The sequence below is a fragment of the Camponotus vicinus genome, unplaced genomic scaffold, assembly GCF_025532165.1.
Source record: "Camponotus vicinus isolate PSW18456_S1 unplaced genomic scaffold, iyCamVici1.0 SCAF_2, whole genome shotgun sequence".
Lineage (NCBI taxonomy): Eukaryota > Metazoa > Arthropoda > Insecta > Hymenoptera > Formicidae > Camponotus > Camponotus vicinus.
In genome coordinates this window covers 8,887,328-8,908,711 of record NW_028141956.1, presented here as the reverse complement: position 1 = coordinate 8,908,711, position 21,384 = coordinate 8,887,328, and the positions used below count along the sequence as shown (strand labels likewise).

The following is a 21,384-nucleotide window of genomic DNA, read 5'->3' as shown; positions in this document are numbered from 1 at the left end:
TCAAATTTTTTTAAAATATATTTTTCGTTTATCATCTCTCATTATAAATCTGGATAGATTTTATTTCTTACAACAATTACGTCAAAAGATACATCTGTCTCAGTAACACATTCTCCCAACAACTGGAAAGAATTTATAATCCCAGTGATGGCTCGAGGAAGAAAGAGGAATGCTTTCCTGTTGTCTTAAAGATAACTACTTTAGAAATGATAATATATTTTTAGCGGCGATAAATAAATTTTGTCTCGTTCTTTAGCCATGCTGCATATTAAGTAATTAATATAATTGCGAGATCATAAATGTGTGTTAGGAACTAGGACTAAGTCTCATATTTATATTTATTCTTTATTTCTCAAATATCAATTTTTCCAAACAATAATTTATTATATATTTAATTTACGTGTTTCTTCTACAGTAAATCCTAATTCTGCATTATTATTTGAAATATAATGATTATTACTATTTAAAAAATTTTGAAATGTACAAGTTGAAATGTACAAGTGAAATGTACAAGTTTTTAGTTTTAAAAAAGCAATAGATAATCTGGATATCTTTTCTGTACGATACTGATTAAATTTAAAATAATTATTCGTGAGTCAAAGTGTGTTCAAAAAGAAAAGAAAGAAAATATAGCAACGATTGCGAAAATCCGCATACATATATAATCATTGCATTTATTATTAGATCAGCTCATTGATTATATTTGTTTCTCCTGTTGTTTTTTCTGGCGAGGAGACGTGGATTTTACTGCCAGATCGAACCGTAAACAATATTATAACGCAGGAAAATGATCTTTATCTTTATCGTGTCTTCGAGAACGTATAGTTTCTTGTGCGAATTACAAATGCATGAAATCGTAAAATGTGTTTCAACAGAGTTTGCCACCGGTGGAAAACGAGTTAACACGATGCAACTGTCAGTTAAATTTACATCTAGTCATAGTTTTGACGGCTAATTCTTAAGTGCTTCGTCGTGCCGAAACCATAATGATCTGTTTAACTTGGGGATAGGGTTTCAAGATTCTGAAAAGATAATTTATTTCTCAATATAATATCATAATGTGTTTTTAATGCTGCTTATTTCCGAGAGCTTAACATTTGACATAATAAACGAAGTAATAACATGATAAATTATATTTTCACGGTAAAGTAGGATACTAGGAAGATTCCATTATATAATTTTGCTTCATTAGAACTGTGATACATATTTATGCTTGCTTTTACCCATGATCAATTTAATAATAATTTTGTGTTTTAAAGATAATACTGATAATATTTAATCAACAAGGTCATAGATTTAGATGTCCTAAATTTCAAAATATGAACCTTGAATTTAAACCAAATGTTGTGTATTTATTGTAAATAAAAGTAAATAATAATCGACGTCAAGGGTTTCTTGACAATAATAATAAAATAAAAATATATTTTATAAAATTTGTATTATCTTCATATTGAAATTACAAATAATCTTTTATATGTTAGTAAGTATACATAATATATATTGAAAAAAAGCTTCCTTCAATTGCAATTTCAATTTGTTATTTTTTTTTAATTTGATTGAATTGATTTTTCTCACTATTCTCTCTCTATACAATTAACGCCAACATGAAGAAACGATATTTTTAAGGTCCTCAAAATATTATTTCAATATAATGTGCACAAATTCATAAATTACAAAAAAATATGTCAAATACAAGTTGTTTATGATAATCACATATAATAAAACTAAGAGAAAAAAATGTTCGAGTAAAAATGATAGGGATTGGATAGAGATAAAACTCAAAAGGAGCTAAAGCTTATGTAAGAGCAAATAGCTAACAGAACTATAGTGAATCAAGCATGCCACGAGATTCCAATGCTCTTGCTTTATGCACGCTATATCTCACGGATCCACCCCACCATCCGCATGCAAATCAATGATCGTGGAACAATCGCACAACTAATTATAAGAGCGAGATTCAGAAATCTCAAAAATTTTAAAGACTGCAGCTTTTAAATTTATAAATTCATGAGTTTAAGAATTGTAAGGGAAAACTTAAGTCTATATATAAATTCTTTAATTTTCTATTCAAATTAATTTTGCTTTGCGTATAACCCGAAAGTTTCTAAAAATAAATGTACTCTACCACAATCAATGACAATTGATTATCTCTACATACATGCGAATGACCTGTTATCTCAATAATCATACTCTAGTTTAACCTTACGTCGATTTGTATCACTGCGCGGCAGTTTCCAAGACTTTAGATTCTAAGAATCCATACATTAATCCAGAGATACATGTTCAAATTGAAATAAATATTAGATTTTCTCTTAATTCCCGGGTTCTTCGGAAATCATGGTTCATGACAATCATCGAAACATATGTACGTCTATAATACACGTATGCTCAGACGACTTGTCATCTATCATCGTTAACCCTTCTATCATATTTTATCCGCTATGTTAACTTTTGCTACTCAATGCGGCTGTTCGGCTCGGCCTACCTCGTGTCGCCGTGTTCCTCCGCACCATTCCGGTGGGGGCGTAGGTCCTGCCTCGGTTTGAGGACAGGGGTCAGCCCCCATTTCTCGATGAACTCGATGCGGGAAATCTTGGCGCTTCGCGGCGGTTACGAGAGGGGGCGAGTCCCCCTCCCGAGCCCCATGCCACCGGAGAGCGGTGCACCCCCGCACAACACGCACCCTTCGGTGGTCCCTCTCTCTCTGTCACTCTCGCCGTCCTTGTGTCTACTCTTCTTTGTTCTCGCTCTCGCACTATCTCTTGCACTCCTTCTATCGCAGGCACACCGTTTCGAATCGTTCTCTTCCTCCTCTCATCCCGGTATCGATCTCTTTTTTCGTAAATTTCACCGACACTGATACCACTGTATACCACGAGAATATTATACAAGATCACCAAACACCGAGATCACTTGTGATGAGTAGTTAGCGGCGGCAGCGCAGAACGCACGATCAAAATGGCTGCTGCTGCTGCTGCTACTGCTGCTGACTCTCTCTATTCTCTTCCTGGATTCCCAGCTTTTCTCCGGTTTTCTTTCATCATTCGTCAACCTTTCTTTTTCTCTTTCTCTTTCTCTCTCTCTCGATTATTCTGTCTGTGTCCTTCTCCTTTTCTCTCTCCCAATTTTTTTCTTTCGTCCCGATTTTTTCCACCCTTATCGCGTCTTCCACCCTGTCCGGCGAGACGATTCCGACGCAGGATAAGGCGCAGCGGGACAAACAGTGCCAAGTACTTTGAGGATCAACTGACGCTGATGCCTTCGCGCATTTCGTCGATCACTGACGTTCGGCGACAGGAATGAGCAGCCGCGCCAAGTCGCGCAGAATGCAACGACGGGTCATTAGGGATCTCGCGAGTCGCCCTTGCCGCGGTTTAATCATCGTCAAGAGAAGAGAGCGTCCTCTCCCGCGATAACGACAACGCCTTTCCGGAGCACCTTGTACACCTTCGTACACCTCACTGCACCTCGTACCGCGCGCACGACCGCACTCAGCACCGCCGCCGCGCCGACCGGAGCCGCGGCTTCGTTCGCGCACGCACTCCTCCGCGAAACTGGCACTCGTATACGTCCGAACGGTTCGGGTCGCCCGTTCGCTCACTCTTCCTCTCGCCCGCGTCGTACGGCGCTCGCGCGCGTATCCCTCGCGTATCTACCTACAGCCGGCCACGAGGTGCGAGCGAGAGAGGCCAGGGAGTGTTCTCTCGGCTCCACCTTCGCGCTGCGCCGACGAGAACTCGTCTGAGGATGCCACACTGTACCGAGCCCTCTTTCCGTTTCTCACCTCCCTTTCTGTCCCTCTCTCTGTCTCTTTTTTTTCTCTTCTTCTTCGCTGTAGCTGGATGGAGGTGACGGAGGTTGTCCGTAGTGGGAGCACGACGCATGGAGGAGTATCGCGAATTGAGGACAGAAGCGACTCTCGTTTCCGTCGTATCCTCTTCCTTGTCGCACACGCTTCGCTCACTGGAGCGGTCGGAAAGCTGCGCGTGTCCCCCTGCGCGCGGGGATGTCGTCTTCCTTTCGCCATCCCACCCTCCGTCGCTCTCCCTCTTTCGTGCAAAACACCGAGCCTTTCCTTCTCTTTTCCGTCCTGACCAAGTTTCCACTCACCCTACACAAAATTGCATATCCCCGTATTTGACTATGCACATTACGCCACGCCGCGTCAGAACGTATTTTTTCTACATGGCTGTTTCGTTTGCCTTAGTCGTGTAGTGCAATCATATAATACCCTTATTTACTTAGCATGCGAATTTTTTTCTCGAATCAGTTTTCTCCCATTTCTGTTGAACGTGTCTTGAATCTCTTAATTTGACCTATTATCGCGATTGTTTAAAAAAATTGAACAATAATATACCTAGTTAATTGTAAAATTGTGCGTCAACATGCATGTTTGCCTTAGATTTTATTATCTTCATATTATTCAAATAAAGATAAAGAATAAACATATACGAAATAAACGTACGGAGACAAATAAAAAATCCAACATGTATTCCTGTAAACCCTTCCTTTAATTAAATTATCTCTGATTACGCTTTCGCAATCCTTCTTTATTCGCATGTCTGAAAGATAAAATATTTTGTCTAAATCGTCTATAAAACATAACTTTAACTATGGAGAACACAAAGTTCTAAAGATCGAAAAGATCAATGATTGTTGCGTAATCAAGCTGGGCAACGAGGTGAACCCCATTCTATTCCAGCATGTTCTTCACAATCCTCCTCACACTCCAGATTTCTATCCTTCTCTCCCCTTTGTGGATAAGACAGACCGCTTGTCGTGTTCGTGGATGAGAAAAGTTTAATACGCTGTGAAGAGAAAAAAGTGGGTGGTTCGCGCGAATGAGAATGACAAAAGAAGGCAGCAAAGAGGGATGATGACAAATCGGGCGAGCGGGGTCTTCGTTCATAACCATTGTCACCATCATCGTCAACATCATCATGAATTTTTCATCACTGATCATGTATATTAAATATCCGAAAAAAAACAATGCATTTTTTATAATATATATCTTTGTCATTGAAATATATATTTTTTTATAAAAGTTTGAAGAAGATATAAAAACAATTGATATAATTGTAAGATTAAAACATGACAATACGGATACAATACTGAGTTCCGCTAGACACACATAATATATACTACCATTACTTTGGAAAAAAGTCATTGTGAAACAAGGCAGAGGCAAAATTAACATAACATTCTCATGATTCGGCAGTGCTTTCTATCATCAATCTCGTAAAACCGCAACTTGATTAACGCCATTTCATCGGTGGCTTTAACAAACTTTGAGTGAAACTTGCGCATGATGATAATGCAATCCTGTGAACGGATTACAATGACCCAACACTATATAGTATCAGTTATTGATGCATAAATGTTAGTTCAATTTTGTACCACCTGAAAGAAGAAGATATAATTCAAATGCAATCAGACTGTATTACTGTCATTGCTTTAATTAATTCTTTAGAAAATAGAATCTCATCTTAAAAATTGAAAATTATATAATGTATATAATCTCCCAAAAATCGGATCGACAATCCATTCGATATAGACTTATCGCCTAAATAATTAACTACTCTTAAGATTTATTACAACTAGAATCGAAAACTCGTCATTTCGCGCCTTTCGGTATATCGCAAATCTGATAAATGCCAACCCACTGGCGCTCATCGAGTTGCAACTCCAACTCGACGCGACCTGGCGCATCTTCCCTTCCGTGACTCACACCAGCCAGCGAGCAACTAAGCGACCTACATTACATTGACTAGCATAGCATTTCGCATAAACGAAAGCTTCACGAAAGTTTCCCTCGGCACACATCCCAGAGTGGAAGGAAATAATAGCGTATGGCAGCATTGCAGAATAACACATTGATTCTCATCTCTTTCTCTCTCTCTCTCTCCCCTTCCTCCCCTCTCTCTCTCTTTTTTTCTCTTTTTCCTCTTCTTTTTGTCCCATTCACTTTATCTCTGGTCTCTTTCACTTCTCTCATTTTTTATTCTTTTTTTCCTTTGGTTGATTACTAAATTCTTTCTAATGTTACGTACGTTAACGTTAATAATTCAAAAGAGGAACAAAAGAATATCACTGTAAGATGTCAAACTATTTACTGTTACGTTCACATATTTATTACGATTCGAAAAAATTCCCTTATTGTAGAGTATGAAAAAAAAGAAAATAATAAGGAATGTCAAAGAAGACTTAATCTGCATCGTTAATTGTTTTCTGTAAATCATTAAATGCATTTTATTTTATTAAATTAAAATTTTTATTAAATCAAAGAATGTAAAGTATATATATTTAATTATATCCCGATTAAGTAATAATAGTAAAAACTAATTTTAAAATTATATAAACATTTCATAACTTGAAAGATGAAAATATATATAAAGATGATTTTATTTTAGTAAACATCTCATTAGACGTTTTTCTATTTTTATATAAAAATTTTAGTTAATTTTTTTAAGTATCATTTAGTAATTTAAATTTAAATCATTTTGTTTTCCTTTTGTACTTTAGTCTTTTTATAATACAAATCTAGTTTAAAGCAACTTGTGAAAGCAAATGAGAAAATAAGGAATTAAAATGAGACGACATATACTGAAAATCGAATCGTTCCGGATATACAGGAAAAATGGAATCGCATATAGCGCGATGTTTCATGTTCCTTTTCTATCCCATTCTCAAAATTTCGTATTGTATTTGTACTTTCACATGAGTAATTTCATTCCGATAGCTCTGCGGCAATTTTATTCAATTGCAATAATATTCCCTGAAAATTTTTTCTCTTTCGCACTTTCTCGCAGTGTAAATTCTTCGTTTCTTTTATCTTCTTGTCCTACTTTCTTCTTGGCTCACCTCCATCTTCATTTACCTATTCCTCTCCTTCCATCCCCTTTTTAACCTCCATCCTGTTTTCTATCAATAACAATTCCCATTTCCTTTCTCCCTCTCTTGTTTGCGTTGGTCATGTTGTTTCGGTTACACAAGTCTTTACCATCCCTCGCCATTCTCGTGCTATCTTTCTCTCACTTTCTCTCACTTTCTCTCACCGATAGCTTTTCTCTCTTTCTCCTCATCTCTACTTCTCTCTTTGGTGATTCTCTCTCTGTCTTGCCTGATCTCTTCTCGTTGCACTAACCGCGCAATCAATACATCCCCCTCCACGACTTATGTCCCTACCACGAACCTCCGTCCCCCAACCACTATTCTTGATCCTGGCCCACCAACCCTACAACGCTCCACTATCCTTACTACATATTCACTATTTTTCTCTCTTCTACTCTTTACATCTCGCTTTCAGAAATGTAAATTTTTAATACATTTTTAACATACGTGCACAGTGTTTTGTACATAACAATTAATTATTAATATATAATTACTAAAAGAAGCATAATAATGCTCATTGTCTATTTTCCTCTCTTGGTTTCTCTTGTGCTTTTGTTATTTTCTTTTTCCTTCTTACAATTTCTACGCGTTTTTCTTATTATCATCGCTACTTTTTTCATTCTCTTTATCGCACATTTTCACCATGACCGAGTCAGCTGATCCACTGAGACTCTGCTACCATAAAGCCAAGGTCAGTACGTCTTCCAAGAGCGCATGTCGGGCCAAAAATACAGCTGTACTACTTCTATACGCTCTTAAGTAGTAATAGCTAGTCAAATAAGACTAATATAAATTCATTTATTACAATTTACAATGTATATTATTTCCGTAACTTATTTATTCTCTATTTTAAATTAAATGTCGGATTCATAATTACGTATATACATAACAATTGAAAATCTTTTTTTCAACTCAAGGAAAAAAGCACGCGTTATTGATCGCAAATGAATTTTTCCGAATTGTTTCTGTGTGGCAATTTTCGGCCTTGCATTAAGTAAGCTAAGATTTTTTTTAAATAAAACATTTTGTAAAATCATAATAAAACGAACAACAATCCTGACGTCCAGCTCTTAAATCGATAAATTAGTTTACGATTTTATAGGATATAAATACATATGTACACATTTAAAATCAACTTTATTTAATTTCACTTATAATAATCAAATAAGCTCATTCGTTACTTAAATTTAACGCAATAATCTCAACACAAATTAATATCAAACAGTTAATTCAATAAATTTCTAAGCAAACTCAACAAACAACAGCTTTGAATTCTCAACAAACAACAGCTTTGAATTGCTGCATTCGTTCGAAATGACGGCTAATAAAAGTTGCAACACGTATAATTGAATGATTCATTGGAACGGGTTTTTATTTAAATTTTTTTTTCATTCAGTTGAACGTCGAACGGTTATGAAACGTCCGAGAAAAAGGGAGAAAAGAGACTCGACGGGAAGTTCTTTGTGAAGAACGAACGTCAACGTCAACGCGCATTTAACAAAAAGCAGCACGTCCGTTTGAGAGTAACAAGAGACCGAGAGAAATTAATTTCCCTTCCCGTTCTCTCTTGTTAACGGGAATTAAATGATTAAACGCATAAAGCCATTATCTCTATGCTATCTTCTCCTGTATTTCGCCTTTAGACGCAATTTGCGATGAACAGTCATTGTCAAAGATTCGACATGTTCGTTCGTTAATCAGCGTTTCGTCTTTTAAGTCACACGATGATCATCACAGTTGCATCGTTATTTATTACGCAACAAAGTGCCTCGATAATAACTTTTTTATACGATTTTTAAAAAAATGTACACTGTGTGTGTTATAGAAAGTGCATGTTTCTTAATACGTTTTTTCATATTTGCTCGAAACCGAGCGAAGCAATTTTTTGTGATTCATCGCAGCGCGGAATTCGTGGTCGAAAGTTAATATATGTCGATAAATATCCGCGTATTCAGGCCACCGAAACGCGATCCGCAACGCGACGTGGAGCTAAGCCAATGTCGCGTAGATTCCGCAACTAGGCTAGTTGTCCGGAGAATGGTTCTTTAATTATTGTCAAGATACTTTGAAATTATCATTATTATCAATAGCAATAAATAAAATTACGCTAATGCAACATCCTATACATAGGTTAAAGTACATTGATATATTTTTTAACTGGATTATAAAAATTTATCTGTTAGAAAGAATCTCTTTAAAGTTAATACAATTTGGATTCGAAAAACATTAATTATCCAATATTTACAAAATCTAAACTATGTCTAGTATATACAAAAATTATCAGTGTCTAAACAAATAGTCTAGATGGAGCAGGTGAAGCATTCCAATCCTAAAAGTAGGATATTAAAAAACTCAAATAACGACACGCTATCAAGAACTACTAAAAACTAAAGAAGACAATAGATAAAGATGTGTATCACTGGATGCACTTGACGATTGATCTTAAGAGCTTCTCTAGCAACGAGAGTGTCGATGGCTTCACATTCCGATAAATAAGAGGTTAAACGAACTGAAGTAACGCGAACAACTATGATTCTATTGCGTTCATGATAATAAAGAAACTTCTATTTTATAAATAAATTAAATATAGAAATTCTTTTCTTTATATTTTATTCGTCTATATATATAGACCAAAATTAAACTATTCGTATAGACGAATAGTCCATTTACGATTTTCGGCTTCTTCATCTTGTAATACATTGTATCCCGAACATATTCAATACAAAAATAAAATTCAAGCAAAATCTCGATGACATTTCAAATCATACATAATATGAGTGCATAACGAAAATGACTTTGTGGAGCGACTCGTTAACGACAATTCGCCGGATCAGAGTCATTCTAGACGTTTCATTGATGCCTAGCGGTATTCACATGGTAACCAGAGAGTTAACCGCTCCCATCGAGGTCGTGAAAAGAGCAGGGAAGCTGACCTAGATAAACTGTGCCCGCGACCTGGTTTACTCCATCTTTGCGAAGCCGGTGAATGGATCCGACATGACGCACACACTACTTCTCTCTCTCTCTCTTTCTTGTCTATCTCACGCACACGTGTACCTAGCTTTCTCTTCTCTCTCAATCTATATCCTTATTTTCGTTACGTAACGATGAGGATCCACGTAAGAAACCTCTTCCGATGTAACTGCCGTCGCTATTTTCCAATTTGCCATCATCGATTCACGTTCTCTAACAATTACGTGTACACTCACTGCACTAGTACTGCACTAATACTAACTGTAATATTATTGTAATAGTGTAATAACGATTGACGACCCCCTCGTAAATCGCGACCATGATGATTATATAAAAATTAGATTAGAAAAAAGCTATTTACAAAAAATATTCACCTACTAAAAAAAAGTTATTCAAATGTTTATAATATTATCGCTCTTCCACAATAATGATTAATTTTTTCACTATGCTGATTTCATGAATAACTGTCGTCGCAGATATTTTGACAGTTCGAAAAAAGATAGCGGTATTATGATTTTATTTATATAATAAACTTTTAAAAAAGATTGTAATACATTAATCTCTCAAGTTTATAAGAATATGTTGACTCCCATTATAGAGATTGCATATTTTGTCAGCTCAGATATTCAGAATCTTAACAATAAATAATATTTTATGCGATTTTATCAACTATAAATTTTAAGACATGCTTAGGCGTTCTGTAATTCGTGATAAATATCGTTTAATTTGTTCATCCACGCTTAGGAAGTAATCTCTTTTTGATTCCACATTTAAGAGATATTTTTCTTTCTCTCTTTCTTCTTTTACATAATTAAATGAAAAAAAATTTTTCTCATCGATTGTATTTTATTTTATATTTATTATTTTAAATAACACAATGATAAGAAAACAATTGCTATTTATATCTCATATACTTTTCTAATTTGTAAATATCATTTTCTTATTAGGCTAAAAAATGTGCAAATGCTTTACACAAATATCAATGGCTCTGTTATGAATACGAGGGTGTCTAGGCTCACTAGGGTGCCATACACACACCCTTCACTACACACATACAACTCTGTTTTATTACTTCCTTTCGCGAAGACATGATTTTCCAATTTTAGATTTAAGAAAACATAAGATGACCTAAATGACCTTCTAACAAACTCTGGACTCGGATTAGTTTCCAACATGTTATTATAAAAACAGGCGTTGTATTAATCGCAATAAAGATATATCTGTTAACAGAAAAATGCATCATTATCCTCCATCATAAGCAATTATCAAATCTAAATCAATACTTACAGGACTACCATATGACTGTGTGGCGCAAGATCGTCACGATTAAATGTTAATTTCATGTAGTAACTTTGCGCATCTAATGTTTGCGCCGTAGTACAGCAGAACAATATTTATATCGCATTTATACCGAATGACGATGTCTATTAAAAATATATGAGATATAAGTAGCAACTGTTTTCTTACCATTGTTATTCAAAATAATAAATATAAAATAAAATACAATCGATGAGAAAAAAATTTTTTAAGCATTGACAATAAATATATTGCACGCGTCTTTCCCTTGCATAGTGTTACTTAATGAAAGTAATTAATAATTTCGTGAGATGCTAAAGTGTTCTGCATTTTTCCTGATGTATATAAGTTGTTAATACAAAAGTTGTCACATGCAGAAGCGATGTTTGAGAGACAAGTGTATTCAAATTCTGACGTTACAGCAAAAAAAAATCTTCACGTTTAAAAATACAATGGTATCATTTTGTCAAACATTTTCGAATTACAATTTTCTTTAGACAAATAAATGATTGGTAGCGAAGTTAGTTAGTATATTGTAGCACGATTGAAAATTTATCATACAATAAATTAATTTTTTGAATAATGTATAAATGATAATGAAAAAATAAAATTATATAATTTTTTGTAAAGAAATTGTTATATATATAATCAGGGCCGTCTTAACTGCGTGTGCAAAGTGTGATGAAATTTGTGTGGTGAAATTTGTCATTCGGAAAGCGAAGATTGTTTCGTTAGTATGTAGTTACCATATTTCAACATGACGAGTGAATTTTATTTATTTTCAATAAAAGATTGAGAGAGATTTTTTATAAGATAATGGAATTTTTTATAGATCGAGAGATTAATGATAGGCATCTTCGGAGTGTATCGTTTAATTTGTTCATGCGTTTGCGTTATGTCGCGAATAGGAAATAACTCTCTGATTCTCTACTTAAAAAATATCTTTCTTTCTCTTTCTTTTTTCATATAATTAACAGGAAAAAGACAATTTTCATTGATTGTATTTTATTTTGCATTTATTATTTTGAATAACATAATGATAAAGAAGCAGTTGCCACTTGTATCTCACATATTTTTCTAGTCTGTAAATATCGTTTTCTAACGATTATTTGTTAGGCTAAAAAATATGTAAATGCACTACACAATATCAGTGGCTCTACTACAGATAGCTACGAGGATATTTGGGCTCATGCCACCCTCTACTACATACAACTGTGTTTATTATATAATTAACTTCCCTTCGCGGAAATTTAGATCAATTGCATCAGTGACTTTTAGAGTAGATGGTTTTGGAGTAGCGGCGTTGTCCATTTTTTGTGTATTATCCTTTAATAAACGTACACTCATCTGCGTCGCAAAGATATTCCTTGACAGAAGAATGCATCGTTATCTTCCGGCAAAAGCAATTATTAGAAATTTATATTTATACCAAATAATACTTATTTCATTACCAACCTTGTTAGTAGGAGTAGGAGGGTCGGCAATTTATTCATCCTAAATAAAATAAATCCTCTCTCGGATAGGACCTTTACGATGTGTAGTAGTTTCATGTTTAGTAGTAGCTTTAGTAGGCATAACATAGTCAGGATAAAGAACACCATCGTAAAAATTAGGGTTAGGGTAGGACTGGACGACGCAGATCAGGATTGCCACGATTAAACACACCACTATTAGCTTCATGTTGTAACTTTGCGCATCTAATGCTTGCACCGTAGTGCAGCAGCACGATATTTATATCGCACTGTCGAATGACGATCTCTATTTGTTAAGCATTGACAATGAATAATTGCACGCGTCTGTTTTGCCACTTGCATAATGTTACTTAATAAAAGTAACTAATAATTTCGTGAGATATACTAAAGTGTTTACTACATTTTTCGTAATGTATATATGTTGCTAATACAAATGTTGCCATATGCGAAAGCGATGTTAAGAGACAAGTGTGTTTAAATAAATTCTGACGTTACAGCAAAAAAACATCTTCACGTTTAAAAATACAATTGTATCATTTTGTCAAACATTTTCGAATTACAATTTTCTTTAGACAAGTAAATGAATGGTAGCCTAGTTATAATTAGTATACTGTAACATGGTTAATAAAAATTCACGCGATATTTTTAATAATAAAGATGCATTATTTATTTAATATTGAAGGTGTATACTAGGTGTATATATATATATATATATATATATATATATATATATATATATATATATACTTGATATATATTTATTTTTTTAATAATTAAAATATATATTTGATTAAATTATAAATCATTTCAAATCTAATGAAGCTTTTATATCAAATTTATCTTTGTAGTATGAAAAAAATGGTCATATATTTGTTTTGAATGATTAACTTAAACTATATAATCCTATAGATTAAATGACATGTATTAAATTTGTGAAAAATAAAGATATTCCGATTTCAAATTTTTTGCAGATTGAAATTTTTTTATTGATGTTTATTAAATAATATTTCGTCAAAGGAAATAAATAGTGTATATATCATGTGCATCCGCTTTATAATATTACAAAAAGGAAAGAAAAATATAATATAAATTGAATTAAATTTTATTTCCGGTGACATCACTTAAATGTCAGACCAATTAATAATCAGCATGTATCAAATTATTTACCGTGCTCACAGTGAAGGTCCGTTAATTTTTTCATAAAAATTGAGTTAATTAAATGATGCATGTTCTCTAAAAAAAAAAAAAAAGATAATTGATGTCTCAATTTCCAGATGGTTGCAAATAAAATTTCCTTGAAACAAAATTCATATTTCTCTGTCTTCCTGTTTCTCTCATATATATTGTCGGATTCCGAAATTGTCTAAACACTTAAAAACGACCGTGGATGAATCCTCAGAATGCGATCTAATTATAGCGGATAGCTCCATCCGTGCACACAACCATCACCATCTCATTCTCTTAAAATAACCAATGGTGGATTATTCGTTAATAATATCGTACGAATGTTACATATCATATGGATATATCCGCTGTGGAACGCAAATATTTGCTTTTGCTACAAAACATATGTATGTAAGCATGAATATATAATTGTTTCCATAAAGAAGATCAATCTAAGAGGACCATTTATCGAAAAGTGAACATTATTACGAAACGAAAAATTGGATTTATTATTCTATATGATATTAAGTAAATGCAATAAAGTTTTATTTAACTAATATAAAGAATGTATATACATCCACATATACAAAATAAACAATGAGATTGAGAACAATGAAACAAGAATCAGAGATCTAGTTTAATATTAAATAAATAAGAGCTTTCTACAAAGTTGTATGCATATTGTTTCTATGAAATGTTGCATTAATTTCAATGTTTTACTGAAATTAATGAAATAGAAAGTTATTGTAGAAATATTTCATATTTTTATACAGATTTTATTAAAAATTATTCTAATTTTTTGATTCTTAAATTGCAATTTTTTAGGATCTTACATATTTTTTATATAATTTTTAAGATCTTATATATGTGTATATATATTTAAATATAAATATTTTAGGTGGTAACAATATTTAAGGACAATAAAGTCTCGGCATCATTTCTTTATTTTCATGTTTATGATCTTCTTATCGAGATCAGTCATTTTTCTCTTTGATATCGTGTTCAAAGTAATTCTCGCATTGCTTCCGCAATTCGATCGATAGACCAACAGGAAGATCTCGATAACAGTAAATAGGAAGAGATGACAACGACATAAACAAAGAGGGGCACCCCCCTCCCGTCAACTTTTTTAAACCGCGCCATTAAGCGTTACTTAATTCGTCATATTACCGTAAGATGGCGACAAATACCAGTATGTTTTCGCTCCTTTATCGACTCTAACATTATCATCCTGCAACTGATCACATATCAGTCATTGTGCACAAATTGTTTCGACAGTCACGCATGCCAAGCGATCGACCATTTTCAATTATCACGATCGATTTAGAAACTAATAGATAAATTAGTATAATGAGAGTAAAATTTTCAAAAAGATACAATTTGCAAGCTTCTTTGAAAAACTACTAAATTATATAGCTCAAGTTACTTTTTATTTGAAAGAAACTCCGAAATTATATCGGAAATTTATATTTGAATTTTACAAATAAATTTTTACTATATATCAGTTTTTCTTTTATTTAAGTAACTTACAGATTCTATTAATTCTTTTACACGTTGTATTAGATTTAAATCTGGTGGTGAGTAGAGGTAAATACCGAGAACGAAATCAAACGTTAACAAAATCGGGCGCTGATGTTCGCGATTTCCGATAAATTTGTCGAGCAAACTTCAACCGGATATTATCGAGAAGCGTGCCGTGTCGCGTAAACATAAGAGTGACGAATGCAAACAAACGAATGTTATTTTTCCGAAACACGTAAAGGGAGAAAAAAGAAGAGAAAGAGAAAGATGAGAGAAAATGCGTTCCATCTTTCTAGCTGAAACTGAAGTTAAGAAACGAGCACATAAATTTCTCTTTCTCCCTCTCTCATTTTTATAAAACAAGATGAATTTCAAATTAGATGACTATTAAAATTGTGTAAATTATTTTAAAATTAATTAATTCACTGTATTTAATTCAACTATAATTTTTACTTGATCGCCTTTGATCGATAGGGAGATAAATAATCTTTTAATTTAGCAAAACTTGGAAAGAGAGAATCTATCTCATCCGCGTTGCATTCAATCGAGAGAGAAATCTGCATGAATATGTGTACCTCAAATTTTCGGAACATTCGTGAAAATAATATTAAAGAAAATACCATGAAGATAAAGGAGAAATGAAGCACTAGAATCGTGAATAATGCGATTATTTGAGTTACTTCTTACAAATGTGAGTAGGATAAAACTTTGAATGGTCAGGATAATGATTGTCGCTCCTAAATGAGGATACTCACGTCCTATTTTTATAATGCGCATGTGAGGATGCACTCGGGGATTAACAATATTCGCGATCATTTGTGACGCGTAGCTACTGTTACGAGATGATGAGAGGTGGAAACAAGTGAAAAAGAAGAAGAAAGAGAGAGAGAGAAAGAAAGAAATAATAATAATGGAAAACGCGAAGGTGCACGCAGACGTGGAAAATATGTCGCGAATAATTGCGCCTCGCAACACGGATCGATGAATACTCGAGTCACACACGAGGAACTCTGCAAATCTTATGTATGCCCCGCATACGGTCTCTACAGGACATTCCCGACGAGACTAACGTTCCCAACGAATGTCTGTCGAAAAAGATTAGAAAAGATTGTGTTTGTCGGTACACAGAGTGATAAAATTCTACGAAATTAAAAATCCTCGAGGTTCAAAAGAATTTATCAAACTTATTATTCGTAAAGAAAGAAATATCGTTTATTTGCGAGGATCTCATAAAGATGAAACGGAATACTCCGTGTGTGCTAACTATGCTTACAATTTACGTGTATATAGGCAAATACGCGCGCGCACGTGCGGCTCTCTAGAAATTCCTTTCAATCGCGATACATCGACCTGCGGCGCACGTGTATGCTTACACGTTACTCGTATATGTATAAAATTTCTTCCGCAGGTAGATCGATTTACGCGGAAAGAAAGCCTCGCGATAGAAAGATTGTGTAAGTTGCAAGTGTATTTATCAACTACAGTCTAAGCTATTTCTTATCTGTACAATGATATATTTTCTCTCATCTTTATAATATTATAGTTAAAAATATACAAAGAATTTAAAAACATAATGTAACACTTCATAGGTACATATGTCATATAAAAATGATTATAAATTATTTACAATACAGAAAAAACAATAATTTAATATAATCAAGAAAAAATATGATTGTAAATAAACTCAATTCTATTATAATTCAACTAAATTAAAATACTGAATATTTTTATGCAATTCTTTAATAAGTAAAGAAGAAGCAGAAGGAAAGAAGATTTTTTCCTAGAATATCAAATAGGATTTCAAATTTATTATTGACAAAAGAATCATTAATTAGCTTCTTTAAATCATTCAAGAAGATTAATGATCAAATAAGAAAGAAAACTTCTATTATTTCATGATAAACTGCAATCTTTTTAAAACAAAATGAAAAAAAGAAAAATTAGACACTTTCAATAATTTCGAATTTACAAATATTTATAGAAGAAGTCTACAAAATCTATTTTTTCTATTGGAAAAAATTTAATGTATTATTATTATAGCTTCGAAATAACTTTTATTTTTAAAAAATTTTATAATAAATTACTGAAAAAAAGAAGGGCGATTCGTGTAATTTCTTGCTTTAGATACTTTTAATGGATTTCGAACAGTCGGTAAAAGAGGAACCACTATTATTTGTTACGTCACTATATCTTGCATGGATATCGTTTCCACCGATGTAACGCTCATACAGCGCTCTCTAAGCTGCGTGTGTGTATTATTAGCATACACATGTACATTTTTATAATTTATAAGATAAAAAATGCTAGGCATACACACACACACACACGCAAATACACGCAATACATGTAAATATTATATAGAAATAGTCTACATCTATACTTGTATAAACTATTTTTTTTCTATTGATCTGTAGACTGATTATTGCATAATGCACAAACAATAAAATTTTATACAGTGCATAATTACTATGCGCAACTGTACTTCATATCATGATTATATAATTGAGTCAGTACATAACAAAATAATTGATTATTTCGAGAGCTTCCCAAAACACTATAATAAAGTATTTAAATAGAACCCCCTATTTTTTATTACTTATTCTTGTAGCTTATCTCGAGAGCTTTCCAAAACACTATAATAAAGTATTCTTCATTGAGTACTTTTTGAGTTATAAGGCTTGAAATCATTTCTTAATTTTACATAAACCGTAAAATATCTTGTAAAATATTCATTTTTCGATTATTTTATCTTAATACTTTTATGTACAAAATAATGAGAGGAATCAATTGGTGTAAAGAAAACACATAGTTGTTTCGAAGAAAAAATATGTAATTTGCAATTAACAATTACATATTTTTTCTTACAAATAACTATGTGTTTTCTTTACACCAATTGATTCCTCTCATTATTTTGTACATAAAAGTATTAAGGTAAGATCGAAAATTGAATATTTTACTAGATATTATATGGTTTATGTAAAATTAAGAAATTATTTCAAGACTCATAACTCGAAAAGTACTCAATGAAGAAATACTTTATTGTGTTTTGGAAAGCTCTCGAGATAAGCTACAAGAATAAGTAATAAAAAATAGGGGGTTCTATTTAAATACTTTATTATAGTGTTTTGGGAAGCTCTCGAAATAAGCTACAAGAATAAGTAATAAAAAATAGGTGATTCCATTTAAGAAATTAAAGGTGTCCTTGACCTCACCTTAACGATGCCATCCAAGGTCAAACCAATGACACCATCTTATGACCCCCTTAAAGTCAATTAACTTTTGTTTAAAACATTTTTTTCTTCAACGCTTCGTTTTTGAGATATTTCGCATTATCAACTTAAATGGGACACCCTGTATAATAATTTCCTTACAAAAAATGATATAATTTTATTTCTTTATTATCATTATACATTATTCAAAAATTAATTTATTGTGTGATAAATTGTCAATCGTGCTACAATATACTAATTAACTTCGCTACCATTCATTTATTTGTCTAAAGAAAATTGTAATTCGAAAATGTTTGACAAAAAGACATCGTAAAAAGACATCGTATTTTTAAACATAAAGATCTTTTTTTGCTGTAACGTCAGAATTTATTTGAATATACTTGTCTCAAACGTCACTTCCGCATATGGCATGTGTAATTGATCCAAATTTCCGCGAAGGGAAGTTAATTATATAATAAACACAGCTGTATGTAGTGGAGAGTGACATGAGCCTCTCGTAGCTATCTGTAGTAAAGCCACTGATATTGTGTAGTGCATTTACATATTTTTTAGCCTAACAAATAATCGTTAGAAAACGATATTTACAAACTAAAAAAATATGTGAGATACAAGTGGCAACTGTTCTTTTATCATTATGTTATTCAAAATAATAAACGCAAAATAAAATACAATCAATGAAAATTGTCTTTTTCCTGTTAATTATATGAAAAAAGAAAGAGAAAGAAAGATATTTTTTAAGTAGAGAATCAGAGAGTTATTTCCTATTCCCGACATAACGCAAACGCATGAACAAATTAAACGATACACTCCGAAGATGCCTATCATTAATCTCTCGATCTATAAAAAATTTCATTACCTTATAAAAAATCTCCCTCTTTTATCTCAATCTTTTATTGAAAATAAATAAAATTCACTCGTCATGTTAAAATATGGTAACTACATACTAACGAAACAATCTTCGCTTTTCGAATGACTAATTTCACCACATTTTACACACGCGGTCAAGACGGTCCTGATTATATATACAGGGTGTCCCGAAACTACCGCTTCATATTTTAAAGGCAGATTCTCTGGCCAATTTAAAAACGATTTTTCCTCAGCGAAAATGTCGAGGCACTAATAGTTTTCGAGTTATAAACGATTGAAAATAAAGGGTTTTTCGCAAACTAAGCCTTATGGGAATAAAATATTAATAAAGTCACATTCTTTAGTTAATTTTAGGTAGAGTTTACTTTAATAGAATTTTAATTTAAGGCTTAGTTAGAAAGATACATGATGACAAAAATTGGGAATATGCAAAAAATAATGCTCTCCCTCGACATTTTCGCTGAGGAAAAATCGTTTTTAAATTGGCCAGAGAATCTGCCTTTAAAATATGAAGCGGTAGTTTCGGGACACCCTGTATAACAATTTTTTTACAAAAAATTATATAATTTTAATATTAATATTATATAATTTTAATTTTATTTTTTCATTATCATTACACATTATTCAAAAAATTAATTTATTGTATGATAAATTTTCAACCGTACTACAATATACTAATTAACTTCTATCTTTCATTTATTTGTCTAAGGAAAATTGTAATTCGAAAATGTTTGACAAAATGATACCATTCTACTTTTAAACGTAAAGATCTTTTTTTGTTGTAACGTCAGAATTTATTTGAATACACTTGTCTCTTAACATCGCTTCCGCATATGGCAACTTTTATATTAGCAACACATACATCAAGAAAAATGCAGAACACTTTAGCATCTCGCGATATTATTAATTACTTTCATTAAGTAACACTATGCAACTGGCGAAATAGACGCATGCAATTATTCATTGTCAATGCTTAACAAATAGAAATTGTCATTCGACAGTGCGATATAAATATCGCGCTGCTGCACTACGGTGCAAACATTAGATGTGCAAAGTTATAACATGCAGCTAACAGTAGCGTGTTTAATCATGGCAATTCTGGTCTGCGCCACCCAATCCCGCCCATATAATTATGTTGAATACAGTTATTCCCGATTACGATTATAATCCCAATGTAATCCTGCGTCGACTTATAATACTGTAAGTATTAATTTGGATCTAATAATTGCTTTTGTCGGAGGATAACGATGCGTTTTTCTATCAACAGATAAAAATTTATTGCGACGCATATCGTAGCTGTTATGAGGGTGCTATTAAGAATAATATAAAAAATTATGCCTACTCCAAAACCGTCTACTTATACCCCAAAAGTCACTGACGCAATTGATCCAAATCTCCACGAAGGGAAGTTAATTGTATAATAAACAAAAAGCTGTATGTATAGTGGAGGGTGGCATGAGTCCAAATGTCTCCGTAGTTATCTGTAGCAGAGCCATTGATATATTTATGTAGTGTATTTGCATATTTTTTATCCTAACAAATAATCGTTAGAAAACGATATTTATAGACTAGAAAAATATGTGAGATATAAGTTGCAACTGGTTCTTTACCATTATGTTATTCAAAATAATAAATGCAAAATAAAATATAATCAATGAAAATTGTCTTTTTCCTGTTAAATAATTAACCTTTCCTGTTAAATTATATGAAAAAAGAAAGAGAGAGAAAGGTATTTGTTAAGTAGAGAATCAGAGAGCTATTTCCTATTCATGACATAACGCGTACGCATGAACAAATTAAACGATACATTCTGAAGACGTCTATCATTAATCTCTCGATGCTATCTATAAAAAAATTCGCTATCTATAAAAAAATCTCTCTCAATCTTTTATTGAAAATAAATAAATACGCGCCATGTTGAAATATGATAACTATATCCCAACGAGACAATTTTCGCTTCCCGAATGACA

The 21,384-nt window shown here is 32.7% G+C and overlaps 1 protein-coding gene and 1 long non-coding RNA gene across 8 annotated transcripts in view; both read right to left on the bottom strand.

Moving 5' to 3' along the window:
- Shaker (potassium voltage-gated channel protein Shaker) overlaps positions 1-21,384 on the bottom strand; it is a 115,054-nt gene that overhangs the window by 31,214 nt on the left and 62,456 nt on the right. The gene's annotated exons all lie outside the window — the stretch shown is intronic.
- On the bottom strand, positions 8,071-12,852 carry LOC145966947 (uncharacterized). Its single transcript, XR_014437246.1, has 3 exons — positions 12,616-12,852; positions 11,152-12,526; positions 8,071-11,084 (listed from the first exon to the last, which is right to left on the bottom strand). It is a non-coding gene; the product is annotated as an uncharacterized LOC145966947 (long non-coding RNA).